Source organism: Oreochromis aureus, linkage group 15 (genome assembly GCF_013358895.1).
Source record: "Oreochromis aureus strain Israel breed Guangdong linkage group 15, ZZ_aureus, whole genome shotgun sequence".
Taxonomy (NCBI): Eukaryota; Metazoa; Chordata; class Actinopteri; order Cichliformes; family Cichlidae; genus Oreochromis; species Oreochromis aureus.
Window position 1 is genome coordinate 20,681,866 of NC_052956.1, and position 14,799 is coordinate 20,696,664.

The window sequence follows — 14,799 nt, forward strand, 5'->3', positions numbered from 1 at the left end:
TTTCTCTCTGAGTGAAGCCAAAAACACAACAAGCAGGTTGCCAAAAGTGTTTCGCTTAATTCTATAGCAATACTTCCCGTCGGGATTTCACTCGTCCTGCAGATTGAAGGCTCAGTATTCCAGTTTGGCTCCCTGTACCACCACCCCGCTCAGATGCAGGTTATGTCTGGTGCGTCTCCTTCCAGTGGAAACATAATAACTTGAGTGAGTCAGAGAATGGGAGGTGCTTTCTCAGTTGTTTTCCTCTAAATGCTCAGCTATAATAAACCAGGGGCGTATTTCATTCCTCTGTGTTAGCGTAATTGGCTTGATGGATACTGCCATTTTCCTTCAGGGCACGCTGACTCATGCTGGCAGACTGATCTTGGATCTCTTTGCCAGTCAGAAACTAAATACATTAAGCTGAAGAGTGTGTTTTTAGTGTTTTAAAGGTTAACGGCACCAGATTTTAGGCATCCGGTTACAGGTTGTGAGGAGTAAGAAAGGTTTTTTGAACCAGGGGTTTGGTTTAGTTTAAGAATAAATAAAATATAATTGTATTTCTTTTAAATGCTAAGTGTAGCACTATCCACTAACTATAATGCCACAACAAACCTAACAATCAGATGGTCAGAATTTAGTGTGAACAGCATGAAAGCATGGATCCATCCTACCTACCTCAGATTAAAGGTTCAGGATGCTGGTGGTGGTGTAAGGATGTGGGGAATATTTTCTTGGGGCTTGTTACCAATAAAGCATTATTTAAATGCGACAGCTTATTGCTGTATGTTATTGCTGAACATGCCCATCCTTTTATAACCATAATGTGAAGCAGGCCTACAGGACTGTGGTGCATTGACAGGAATAGTAAAATATTCTTAGATATTGCACAAAAATTTGTAGACTACAGTTTTGAAAATACAACCGTGAGCTTATTATCTGCACTTATTGCAATAAATTATCAGGCTTAATTAGCAAGCTGTCTTCATATACCATATGGATGCACAGACACACATATCTGCTAATTAGCGCTAAGTAACAGTATAATAAAACACTAGAATTTCACTTTTTTGTAAGCTTTAAACATGGTTTTTGATAATGTAACTTTTACCATTTTAACACAAGAGTCTGTGGGGACTGCCTTGTTTTTGGAGCCAACCTTAAGTGGCCGCTTTTTGCCATTTAGATTCATTTTTGAGCTCTGAAGGTTGCTGCGTGCTAAGCTCCTTAGAGACGTGCATACTAAAATGTCCAACTTCATAGCAAAACCAAATTTTGTACTTCCAAGACAAACCATCAGTCATCAAATGCCTTCTTTATGAGGAGCCTTTTTCTTTAGGGATGCAGTACACTTTAAAGCACCTCTCTTTCCAGAAGAAAGGAACTCCATCACTTTAGCCAGGACAGTAGAAGCTAAAGGATAGGCCTGATTCTGGTTTTTACTGTCATTATTATTTATGGACTTCACATGTGTAGTCACATGTGGACTAATGTAACACTAATCTATCAGGTTTCTGTTGTTTGAAGCAGCTTGTGTTACTGGTTCTGAAAGTCCATAAAAAGGCAAAAAGGCTGCACACAAGGAAGGCAACCGAGAGTAAGAGGACAAAAACTAGAAACAGTGGCAACACAAAAAGTACTAAATAGAGACCACTGCACTCAGACAGGAAACAAAAGGAAACTGTGGAGTACATACAAACAGGTGAGTACCTGGATGATTGACACCGGGTGGGAAAGGTTCAGGGATTACAAAACAGACTAGGAAATGACAGAAATGGTGGCACGTACTGTTGGTTTTAGGCCTTTTCTTTTACTGCACTCTTCTTCTGAAGTTAGTTATTTCTTATATAAACACTCTTTTTCATAATTTTGAAATGTTGCAGCAGAAATATGAATTTCCTTATGTTAGAGCATGCACCAAGAAATCCCAAAAAGTTGATTCTGTTCATCTGGACGTAGCGTTTTCAGTGGGAGAAACGTTTCATCACTAATCCGAGTGACTTCTTCAGCCTCAATGACTGCAGATTTCCCCAACCTTATAAACAGTACATGTGTTATGCCATAATATCCTATTAGAGCGATTAGAGCACGCTGTAGGTATTACAGGTACTGCGCTGCAGTGGTTTGTATCATATCTATCTAATAGACTCCAATTTGTGAATGTAAATGGAGAGTCCTCTTCACCCACTAAGGTCAATTATGGTGTTCCACAGGGTTCAGTGCTAGGACCAATTCTGTTTACATTATACATGCTTCCCTTAGGCAGCATCATTAGAAGCCATAGTATACATTTTCACTGCTATGCAGATGACACCCAGCTCTGTCTATCCATGAAGCCAGGTAACACACACCAATTAGTTAAACTGCAGGAATGTCTTAAAGACATAAAGACCTGGATGGCCGCTAACTTTCTGCTTCTTAATTCAGATAAAACTGAGGTTATTGTACTCGGTCCTGAAAATCTTAGAAATATGGTATCTAACCAGATTCTTACTCTGGATGGCATTACTTTTTGACCAAGACATGTCCTTCAATGCACATATTAAACAAATATGTAAGACTGCTTTCTTCCATTTGCACAACATCTCTAAAATTAGAAATATCCTGTCTCAGAGTGATGCTGAAAAACTAGTTCATGCATTTATTACTTCCAGGCTGGACTACTGTAATTCATTATTATCAGGATGTCCTAAAAACTCCCTGAAAAGCCTTCAGCTAATCCAAAATGCTGCAGCAAGAGTCCTGACAGGGACTAGAAAGAGAGAGCATATTTCTCCTGTTTTGGCTTCCCTTCATTGGCTTCCTGTTAAATCCAGAATTGAATTCAAAATCCTGCTCCTCACATACAAGGTCTTAAATAATCAGGCCCCATCTTATCTTAATGACCTTGTAGTACCATATCATCCTATTAGAGCACTTCGCTCTCACACTGCAGGCTTACTTGCTGTTCCTAGAGTATTTAAAAGTAGAATGGGAGGCAGAGCCTTCAGTTTTCAGGCCCCTCTTCTGTGGAACCAGATTCCAGTTTGGATTCAGGAGACAGACACTATCTCTACTTTCAAGATTAGGCTTAAAACTTTCCTTTTTGCTAAAGCATATAGTTAGGACTGGACCAGGTGACCCTGAATCCTCCCTTAGTTATGATGCAATAGACGTAGGCTGCCGGGGATTCACATGATGCATTGAGTTTTTCCTTTCCAGTCACCTTTCTCACTCACTATGTGTTAATAGACCTCTCTGCATTGAATCATATCTGTTATTAATCTCTGTCTCTCTTCCACAGCATGTCTTCTATCGAGGCCCCCTCCTCGATTCAGAGATGGTCTTTCCCTTTTCACGTAAATGGCCTCCCTGACTGCCCGCTCAAAACAGCATTCCTCCCTGTCCAGGATCACCAGAATCAACTTTTTGGGACTTCAAATTTAGGTTTCATGAGTTCCAGCTGGGTTCAGTCTGGAAATCCAAGCTTTGTGTTAAACCTTTAACAACAAACAAATAAATCCTAGCACAATATGCAAATACAGATGTACAGTATGCAGATGTTTTTTTTTTAATACCATGATTATCAAGCCCTTATACATTCAACACCTTATACACCTTATACATTCAACCATTATCACCTGCAGACAGTGACATTTCATTACGGGGAGTCTTGACTTAAACCAGCTGCTTGTCTTCCTCTTTTAAAGGATCTTTAGAGAGATCTTCGGCTCTTCAGGAAACAGGTTCATTCTGGTTCGGCTTATTAGGATCATACTCGAGAAAGGCTTTTAACAATGAGTCCTGCGTTCCTCAGCCTCTTTTATTCGTTTTTATTGTGAGAAGACTGAAAAGCAGCTCAGAGCTGTAAAAGCAGGAAAATTTGTTCATCTTTCTGAGGTTACATGTCTGATGAGTTCCTCTGGGCGGTGATTATGAAAACAAAAACGCCAGTTTGTTTCTGCTGTTCTCTGTAAACATTGCATAAATCAGTTGTTAGACCTCGACATGAGCCTTTAGTTTATATGCATGCTGCAATAAATATCACCTAAAAAATGGAAAAAACAGTCTATTTCTAAGATTCTTTCACAAAGGTTTACAGTGCATATGTTGAAATCATCAAACGGCTGATGTGGTTTTGTGTGTGTCTGTGTGTGTGTGTGTGTGTGTTTTCTTTTTAATGTAGTTCAAATCAACCTACTGAGCTCCATATTTTTTATTTTGAAGTAGCTTTGGTTCAAACTCATCCTTATTCATCCTTTACTGGGTCTTGGTATTTGGATTGGTACTTACAAAATTTTTCTACTCTGAGCATTCAAAGCGCTTATTGCTAAGCTGCATTCACCCATTCATTCATACAGTGCTTTATTCTACACCATTAAGAGCTTTCTATTATTGCATGTGCACTCTATGCTGGATGCACTGGGACCCATTTGGACTTCAGTATCTTGCCCAAGGACACTTGGACATGGATTGGAGGAGAAGAAGAAGACCTGTTCTGGCTTGTGTGAGCCCTCAGTTCATTTTAGCTCCTCTCCCTTTAAGACCACCTTCTCTTTAATCCAGCTTTCTTTGAAATCACTGCCCTTCACAAACACAAGATTTTGCCTGCAGGTGGGTGGGGCTTCTATGCTATATAACTAGCTAATATGACCATATTAGGGTGTCTCACTGTTGTCAAATATAATCAATAGGGCATTTAGAGGAGTCTGAAGCCTGAGCTTTTGGCTCACAGGAAACCCCTACATCATTATATGAAGATTTTGCCATTTAATATGGAGATCTACAACTAAAACTGTGTGACAGAAGTTAAGGTAGGTTCTCATTAAATATATAAGAAATGAAACAAAAAGAAGAAAGACAAAAACAAGGTCATTTTTAAAATTTTATTTTATTGTTTAGCATCTTTATAAGACACTCTTGGGTATCATTATGTCCCTGAGAACATACAATAGACAAACAGCACGCACAGACACATAACACTGACTGCTTTGAAATTATTTAACCACAGTGCTTGAACAGTTGATCCGAGTATATAAATCTTGAAAAATTATACCGCAGCCAACAAATAAAACATGTCTATAGCAGAAAAGTGCAAAAGCTGTAAATAAGTGTGGAGGGAAACTGCAGCACATTGATTTGGTTACTTTTATTTAATCAAATAAGAAAAAAAAATACTGGGATAAAAAGAATTCAGCCAGAGGATAAACTATAATGCAATCATGGTGTCTTTTTCTGCAGTGCGTGTACATTAATCATCTGTTTCATCTTTCAGCTGTCAAACCCAAGATCTAATATGTGCCCATATAACACTCACAATCCATGCGTCCATATTTTCCCACATACATGGCAGTTTCTGAAGAAGGAGAAGGTTTTATTTGTTTGTTTGTTTGTTTTTACAGATATTTTAGCTCATCTAAGAAAAGCCCAGAGTTAAGCAAATTATGCTACAGTAAAAAAACAAAAACATGGTTCTTTATATAATTTAACAAGCTGAAATCAGCTAAAGAATACTTTATTTTCAAAATTCACAGTCTGAAGAAAATACATTTAGATGCAACAGACTGATTAAATTCACTCTCTGTGCATGTTCAGAACAGCATACAGTAAATATCCAGTGTACGACCTCCGTTCCCAGCAGAGGAACTATACATCCTTGATCGATACAGTCTGTGTTTGGGGAAAATGCATTAGTAAGTGATAACTCGGGAGACTTCCTGTCCTGCTGCTATCCTTGTCTCTACTGTGGATCAGAAAAATCTTCACCTACACCCGTATAATGTATTCTCCTATTTCACACAGAGCAAAAAGTGCTTATTGGACAGCTATAGTTATACAAGCAAGCATTAATTATACTGGGAACAAAGCCTGGAGGCGCTGGGAGTCCGTTTTTTGCTCTGAAGTCCAAAAATATCCTTTTTCTATGAAAGATTTTAAGCCTAAAATCTCTTCCTATTTGCATTACTTGCAGTTGCTCTGCTGCTGTTTTCTATCCAATATCAGAAGGCTTTATCCTCTTGTATAGTATTTGTTGGCCTTGTCTGCATGTCAGAACCATAACAAATGAGACCCATGTGAAACACAGTTACTTTAATCACAGTCCTGCAGCACTGAAGCAAAGCATGCCAGGGTGGATTCATACAGGCTGACAGGAAATTAACAGGAAGCACAGGAACAGCGTAGCTGCACTTGGTTCCTATTAATATTACATGTTACACGTTATAGACATGCATGTGAGTGAAGCATACATTATTAAAGCCTCCAGCAGACCCGCTTTGTCCATACTTTTAATTCCATTTTGAATTTTAATCCGTAAACACAGGGCATTAATTAGTGGTGGGTATTAACCCGGCTGCTCACACCCTTTTCCATTTTTTTCAAATCAGTGCTTCCAATCTCATTTAAATCTAATCTCATTTTAGAACACAATTAATCAGATCTTTCAGTGAGGACATTAACTAGACCTGCATGTCAGACAGCTTTCAAAGTCTCAAAGACTACAAATTATAGTGGATTTCTTAGGATTTAGGAGGCTGATGTAAGCGAGACGCAACAGAGCAGCGATGGTAATGAAAGCAGAATGAACTGATGTGTTCTGCTGATGTTAACGAGACATTTTTAAGTGTTTATCTCGAGTCTTTCAGCGTTATCTCGTTCATTTAATTAGTTTTTGAGGATTTTTCTTTTACCCGAAGGTGAGGATAGAAATGATCTGGTTGGATTTAGGCCTTTGTAAATAAAACTACTGACTAGTTTTATCTTGAAGTTCATTATTAGTGAGCATTTAATTGGGCACAATCTCTGGACTAATCTCTGTATATACTGATTCTTTGAATGCTCACTGGTGGTTGGCATTCAGTTACAAAATATTAGTCCCTTCCTGCAGCACCCCATGGTTGAAATGGTCCTAATTCTGCCAGCCAGTAGAAATAAATGTCATTTCTCAGTCTAAACTGGGCCAAATCTGCACATATAATACTTCTCCAAATTTGGCACATGTGAGCATGCTGATATTTAACCCCAATTGGCACAACTCAGCTAGCTACAAGCATGACTTTTGAAAACATTTGCAATATGTGGCATTAGACACTTTCAAGAGCCTGGAAATGATAGCACTTTATGCTAAACTGTATTTAATCCTTTAATTTGACAGGAAATTGAATTCATATTACTCTCTAACCAAATTTCTACTCCAGTTTCAGTGATTTTCAACTGAGATTAAAGGCAAAAAACACTCTATTATTTCAAATCTTTTGATTCGGGTTTAGAAGAACATAAGGGTTAAAATAAATTCTACATTTTTGGTTTAAATAAGATAATCACACAGCAGAATCCTAGACCTATCCATCCACCCCGACCTCCTCCTAATACTGGCGCTACACTCAGACTAAATATAAGCTCATGTAATTAGGACACTAGAAGGCGCTGTCATAGTTAAGTCTTAATTAAGGGTAGGGTTGTAACGGCATGAAAGAAAAATATGAGAACAATCTTATATCTAATAATTTTTAATTAAAAATAATAAAAGAACACGTTTTAAGAAAGTCATATATAAAAAAAAAGCATCATATATGTGCACTAGTGGTCTGTGGTGGTACTGCAACGTCTTACCCAGTCTACCGTCAAGACAGCCATGTTAGAGAAACTGGAAATGCATCTTAACATCTTTGCATGACGTGAACACTCAAATAAGTGTTTGTGATGGCTGATATTTGGTCGCTCTCTTGGCATTCACCGCGTGCCTTAATTGTATGGACATTTAAATCAAGGTCCGCTGTGAACACGAGGAGTGACAACCCATATTTCTCTTATTCCCCTTTGTTCTCATCTGACTCACAACATCATGATTCTGCACAGTTTTCATGCATTTATTGCTTCTTTTTTTTCAATGCAGCTGTGGTCTTGTGCACCTCGCTTTAACGTCCAGTGAGTCCATTTTTACCACTGTTTTTCTTTTTTTCCCCAGCACTGCTCTGTCCTACTTTACCCTACTAGAGCTTTCTCTGTCCAGCTTGACTGAATCACATCCTCTTTATTCCCCTCCTTATCTGTCTCAGTAGTTTTTCTGCAACAGCAGCACTCCAGAAAATAAAATTGCTGCCAAGTTATCAAGCGCAGAGGGGGTTCCTCTTTAATGTATTTCTATAAACAGATAAACAAATTTCAATATATTGAGCTTGTAAATCTCCCATGACACTCAGTGGGCTATAAATTTATTAAACACCAATATAGTGAACGCTTTATTGTCACCGTTGGGTTATATTGACTATGACTGCACTGATTATTTATAATGCCTCCGCATGCTGCTAAAACTGCCTTACAAATTGAATACAGCTGATCAAATTACACTGACAGCAACATTTATGATGATATTGGTGCTGATTGTACTGGATATTGTGAATGCAATCTATTGACAGCGTTATAATACATTATTGTTAAAGCAAAAGAGTGGTTCGTTACAATAACGGCAAGGTTTTTTCACTCAGCTCTGCTCCTCTGCAGTGCTTTGTCTCCTCCTGCAGTCCACACACAGAGAAGCAGCTCAGGAGGACCCTGTAGTGGTCCAAGCATAGGCATAAATGTGACTGTGTGTGCATATCTTTCTTTTCCCTGAGATGTAAATGGATGCAGTGTTAGAAGTGGTTCAGTGACAGTCAGTTTATCCGCTGTGTATATGGACAGTTTGCAGATTTTAGCCCTGTGACTAAAAGTCATGTCAAAATCCATCTAAATCAGTTGAATATTAATCGCTTCAATCTCCTCTTTTGGCTTCTAGCACGCTTGAAATAATGTAATCTCTACTGGTATTGTCATTTCATTGGCTTAATTTGGCAGAAGTTCCACAAAAAGTGTCATCTGAAGGATTTCTGGAGGCCTGAAAAAAAAAGATTAACATTTTGTTCAATGTAAAATGATTTTTTTAACATCATGTGACCCCCCTCAGTTTTTTTTCTTCACCCTTTTTTTGCTTTTTAGTTGCGCTGTATGCAACAGTAATGCATCTTAAGCTGCATTAAACGCAGACATGGTGCTCACTGAAATTGATTGACTGCATGGAGTAAGTGTAAAAATCTCTGCAAATTGATTTTCATACCCCCGGATGAGTGGAAACCAATAATGGCTTACTGGAAGACTTTAGGGGAAAATGCATTTGGAAGAGGCAAAAAAAAAAAAAAAAAAAAAAAATCTAAAATAATACAGTATATGTGTAAAAAGTATTGCAGAGATGTGCAGTTTTAAATCATTCACAAACACGGCAGCACTGCGGACCATTAAAGCATCATCCTCCATTATCCGGCAGCAGCAGCAGCCATAATGTACGTTCTTATACAGCACTGCATTAGTGACACAGCTGCAGGGGAGGAAGCTGCTGCTGCAATTTTACTTCTCATCCCACATGAGTACACCATCCTGTCAGCTAAACAGAAAAAAAGAGGAGGGGGGCAGGGGGGCATCAGGACATGTAGCCTCTTCTTTTGATTTGTGCAGATGAAAAGCAGCAGCATCAGCATCATCTGTGCTGCTCAGCGGCTCTCCGGCAGAGAGGAGGACCCATCTGCAGCCTCATTAACCGCTGAAATGCTAATGACCCAGATAGCTCATGTAGGCTAAAACTGCAGAGGGGAGGGAGGGGGTGGATGGTTGCCTTTGTGGGGGTCGGGCGTGTGTGCGTGTGTGTGTGTGTGTGTGTTAGAGCTTATATTGAACATTTTTAAGCAATACACGACTGCAGGCACCGAGTAAGTCAAATTACAGCCTGTAAAAACTGGTCTAACAGACAGTAAAACACAATAAAGATTTTCGTTTTTGCGTTTTTCCAATTACAGCATCAAATTTACCAGAAAACACCACGGCCTGCCAGAGTTAAATATTACATCTGGTGCAGTATTTGTGGATGGATTTGGGCGTGAATGCAGAATTTCGCTCTTTTTTTCGCAACAGAAACAGAAAAAAAGAGAAGTTCCGCAGAGCACGACAGCACACTGCGGCTTTCGCAGGAGCAAAGCGCAGATGAAAGGGTTTTTAAACACACACACACACACACACACACACACAACGCCTATAATACCTTAGCTTTACAACGATCAAATGTGCTATAAATGTGTGTAACACCGAACAACAACAATACCTTTCAGCGGCAGGGTGCAGGATAAATGGCGCAGGTATCTATTTCTTTTGCCATTACCGAGCACGTTCTTATTGTTTGATGTTTAAAAATAAATAAATAAAAAGGCAGCCCAGACCTCCATTAAACACACCGACTCTTGAGGCTCTGTGGGGCCGGTGACAGAACGATGTAAACCGGCTTTATTTGCGACTTGGTCCGCGGTCCTCTTCTCTGGAGGTCCTCTCAGGGATGGGATGCTGAGGATGCGGAGGAAGCGGAGGGATGTTGCGGGGGATGCGGAGGTCGGATCGTCCTTCTTCTGCACACGAGCTGAATAGGCGGTATTTCTCTCTCTCTCTCTCTCTTTCTCTTTCCAGAGAACACTCTTTAAAGTACAAATAGTCCAGACCCATAAAGAGTACAAGAGTCAAGCAAATATCCCGAACCCTTCAAAATCAGGTTTTGTGCGTGCTGGGTGCAGTCCGTGTAGCTGTACGGCAGGATGGAGGGAGAGAAGTTGGGCGCAGTCAGATGGAGAGAGGAGAGAGGATAGGGGAGGGGGTGGTCCTCTGAAAGAGAGGGAGTCAGATGAAGCCGGGTTTTTACATCCTCAGTTTCAGCTTCCAGCTCCGTCCTCCCTCCGCTTTTCATCCGCCCCATCCACCTCTAAGGAAGGAGGGAGGGAGGGAGTGAAAGCATCTGCCTCACCAAACACACCGAGTGAAACAAGCCCCACTCCATCTGACCATAAACTGTCATTAATTTAATCCAAATGGCTTCAAGGAACAATGCAGCTAGCCTCTGTGCTAGTATACGGACACCCAAAGCTACATTTTAAATGATGATGTAATCCCCAAACCAGGCGCATTCATCAGCCTCTGCTGTCGTGGTTTCAGGCTTGCTGTGAGAATTTATAAACTCGTCTACGGAGATTTGCTTATTGTACTTGAAATAAGCAATAACGACGGGTTTCATGGAGTTCAGCAAAGGTGCAGGATGAAGCAACCAAACCGGATACAGCTTAGAAAAATGAAAAGGTGTCATGCTGAATGTGGAAAGTGCTCTCCCAAAGCCATGCCATAAATTTCAATGTGCAGTCTTGTAAAAAATAAATAAAAAAATTAGTATACTACGACTGAACTATAAACAAAACAGCCCCAAGTGCTTTGTAATTATCATGTAGAATAATTAGAAATAAAGCCATAATAATTTGGTTTATTTTGTTTTATTTGTTAAATGAGTTAAATGAGCTTTTCTTTTTCTTTTTCTACATTCATATTAGAGTAGATATGTTGACATCATTGTTGTGTATGTAATTAACATCATATTTACCAAAGCATTCAAGAAATAGGTTGACATTTATAATTATATACCTGTTTGATGACGATATTTTTGGTAGAATTTTGAATGGCCTTCCAGCTGAGATGCACATAAATAAGGTGATTGTAGAGCTGCTGGATACAATTTTCTCATTTTTGGTGCTCAAATTTTCTTTAGAGGCTACATAAACACCATTATTCACAAATATTTCTTCCCTTTTCTGAGTATAAATAAAAGATACTGAGCATCTGAGACTCTCCATTCTGTGGCTCCAGCCTAAAGTGATTGGAACAACAGGAATAAAAAACCACCAAAACCTCTTTTAAGCATTTTTGGATGCGAGTTAAATTAGATGACAGGCTCTTTATGGATGAGAAAGCAGTTTAATTGGGTTTGCATTAAACAGATAAAGTATTGATTTTTGTCTCTGTGGTTGAGTTTTGTCAGTGCTGCCATCATGAAGACTGGCACAACTTTTTTTCCCTTTAGAAATGTTAAAAACCCCCAAAACAAATTCAGCCACGATCCCTGCCTCAAAAAGTCAGACAGGGCAAAGTTAGAGTACCAATGGGCCCCTGCCTTCTTTGCCCCCACCTAAACCACTCAATATATTCACTAACTTTAGCTGAAATAAAGCACATTATTTTCACTCATAGTTGCACCAGGTAACGTTTTCATTTAATGTGCTTCAATCAGTAGATGTTCAGAAATGTTTGGAGACATGCTGCATTGCTTGGTTCTAATATAAAGAAACCAAAGGGTGGAAAGAGTTAACAGAGAAGTGTACATTCAGAAAAGTCTTCTTCTCCAGTGAAAACTAAAACTGTGCACCTGCCATCTGAATTATTGATGATTCCCACCTTCATCCACGAACAATGAGACACCGAAATTAACATTTTTTCCAGCATTAGCAGCGTTCCTCCTGGGTTCTTCCATATGGCTCATCATCTGTCCTCTTTCCATCCATCCCCCCACCACCACCACCGAGTGTACTGGGAACCAGTTGACTGATGGAGGCTGTTCGGTGCTCATTTGACTGCACCATTATAGCTGCCGACTATGAAATAATCATCATCTTCCATCTCATGGAGCCAGACTTTCTTCAAGAAATCCCTCCAACCTTATTTGAACCGTCTGAATAATACAGCTGAATAGTTTTCTTGAACATTTTTTGTTTTAATTCATTGTGTAATGTTTGTGATCATTTAATATTTACTTTTCATTTCTCGTCAGGGCTGAAGTGTTCATAGCTTACATTAAATTAAACTGTTCTGCTGTTTGGATTTTTATTAAAATGTCAAATATTTATAGTTTACTTTCATAATTCAAAGCATTATACCCGTGTAAAGACGACTTGGTGTTTGTTTAACTCCCTGTAATTACAATTTGCATTGTTTATCTTTCATATTCTGCTTTCATTTTTCGAGGTATGGAATAAAACGTATCCATTTTCATATTGTGTGCATGTTCGTTTTAATGGCTGTATTTTTCTAATGTTTTGGCGCCCCTGTCACATTATTTATTTAGTGTAAAATGGTTACAAAACTCAGCTGGAGCTCTTTTAGGGCGAACTTTTAATAAAAACCAGTGAAGTTCAATCCTGTGACCACTGCCAGTAACCAATAAGTGCCCCCTCTCCTTTTTTTCTGTGCAGTGTGTCCACTTTCTGCACCGTCTTCTCTTTTTAGGCCAGCGGTGACAAAAGCTGCCTCTGCCTTACTGATCAGCAGTTTTTCTTCTTATAATGGCGACGACATGATGGGAAATAATATCATATTAGCAGTGACAGTGTAAGATCCAGTCTTTGAAATGTTCAATATATAATAAGTACACCGCTCATGGGTGCTCCGTCCTCCTCCGAGGACCACTGCGTCACCAAACACACAGAGTGAAATGAGTCCCCTTCCACCTCAACATAAACTATCGGTAATTTAATCCAGATAGTTTTAACTAACAATACAATTAGCTTCCGTGGCCTAAAGGATGTGGACACCCAAAGCTACATTTTAAATGTGGCTCTATGATGATGTAGTCCCCAGACCAGGTCTGTTAATCAGCCTCTGCCTTCTGCAGAAATGTGCTGCCATTCATGCTCAGGAGGTGCAGCACTGGGCAATAAAGATGGTTTTCATGGAGTTCTTCAAAGGTGCAGGGTGAAGCACGTCACACAGGATCTAGCTTTGTAAAGGAAGGCCCTTTTCCCCAAAGCATTGGCACAAAGTTCGTGCTGTCTTAGTGTACGTTATATATACATATTAATGTATGCTGTAATTTAACTAGCATGAAAAAACTGTCCCTGAGTAGCTGAGAAAAACTTTGCTGCCTCAGGTGCTTTGTGATTATAACATAGAACAAAAGTGTTCTACTGACTACTTTCTGACCCTCCTGAGTGTTTGTCTAGTTGTATATGCTTTTGTAATAGTGTGAACACTTATGCTCACAGAACAGTGAGAAAAGTACTAAAATGCATAATTTGAGTTCTTATTTGACAAATGTACAAATGAGATGCTGTTGTTTAAAGGGCCGTTAGTGTTGACATAGTCTGTCTGCAAAAAGCTTTGACAGGTTTAAAGAAGCCTATACAGTCTATATAACTAAAAACCCTGACTTATGACAGATTGCCTTTAGATATGAGACAGTGTCAGACATTAGTGTTGTAAAAGTCCTTTTAAAGTCTTCTAGTCTACTGTAGACATAAATCTACATTATAAACAGCTTCAGGTACATTTCAGGGTCATGGTATTTATGTAGATGTGTTAAATAAGTGATATTTGATCATTTGTCTCTTAGTTTTCTAAACCATGGAGATGAAGGGGACCTGAGGTCTATCCCAGCTGTCCCACAAGAGGGACACCTGCCATAGGGTGCTACTACCCCTCACCTAAAAGTCTAGGGAGGACAAACCACAAATCTTAGAATCAGCTTGCTGAATGAGCAACAAAGCATTTTTAAATTAATGTACAGTATTAAAGTTAGCTAGAAAAAATATACAGAACCAAACAGACATCAGGGTCTCCAAGGCCAAAACAACAAGAAAGAAATAAGTCCACCAGAGGAACAGCAGTTTAGACACAACGTTAGAGATGCAAGGCTGAGACGGTTTGGAGACAAGGCATAGTGGATATATTTGCCAAAGGAAGTTGATTATGAAGCTTCCAGGAAGGAGGAAAACCACAGGGGAGATTGACGGATGTAGTGAAGGAGGACATGCAGAGAATTGGTGTGACAGAGGAGGATGGTAGGAACAGGGTGAGATGGACTGAGATGATCAGCTGTGGTGACTAAAGGAAACAGCTGAAAGAAGGAGAAAAAGAAAGATCTTTGAAACCCACGGGGAACTCAAAATTCAAACAGACTAAGTAATATTGCTTTTAAGGGTGTGAAAGACAAATGTTTCTTTCTACAGTTTGGTG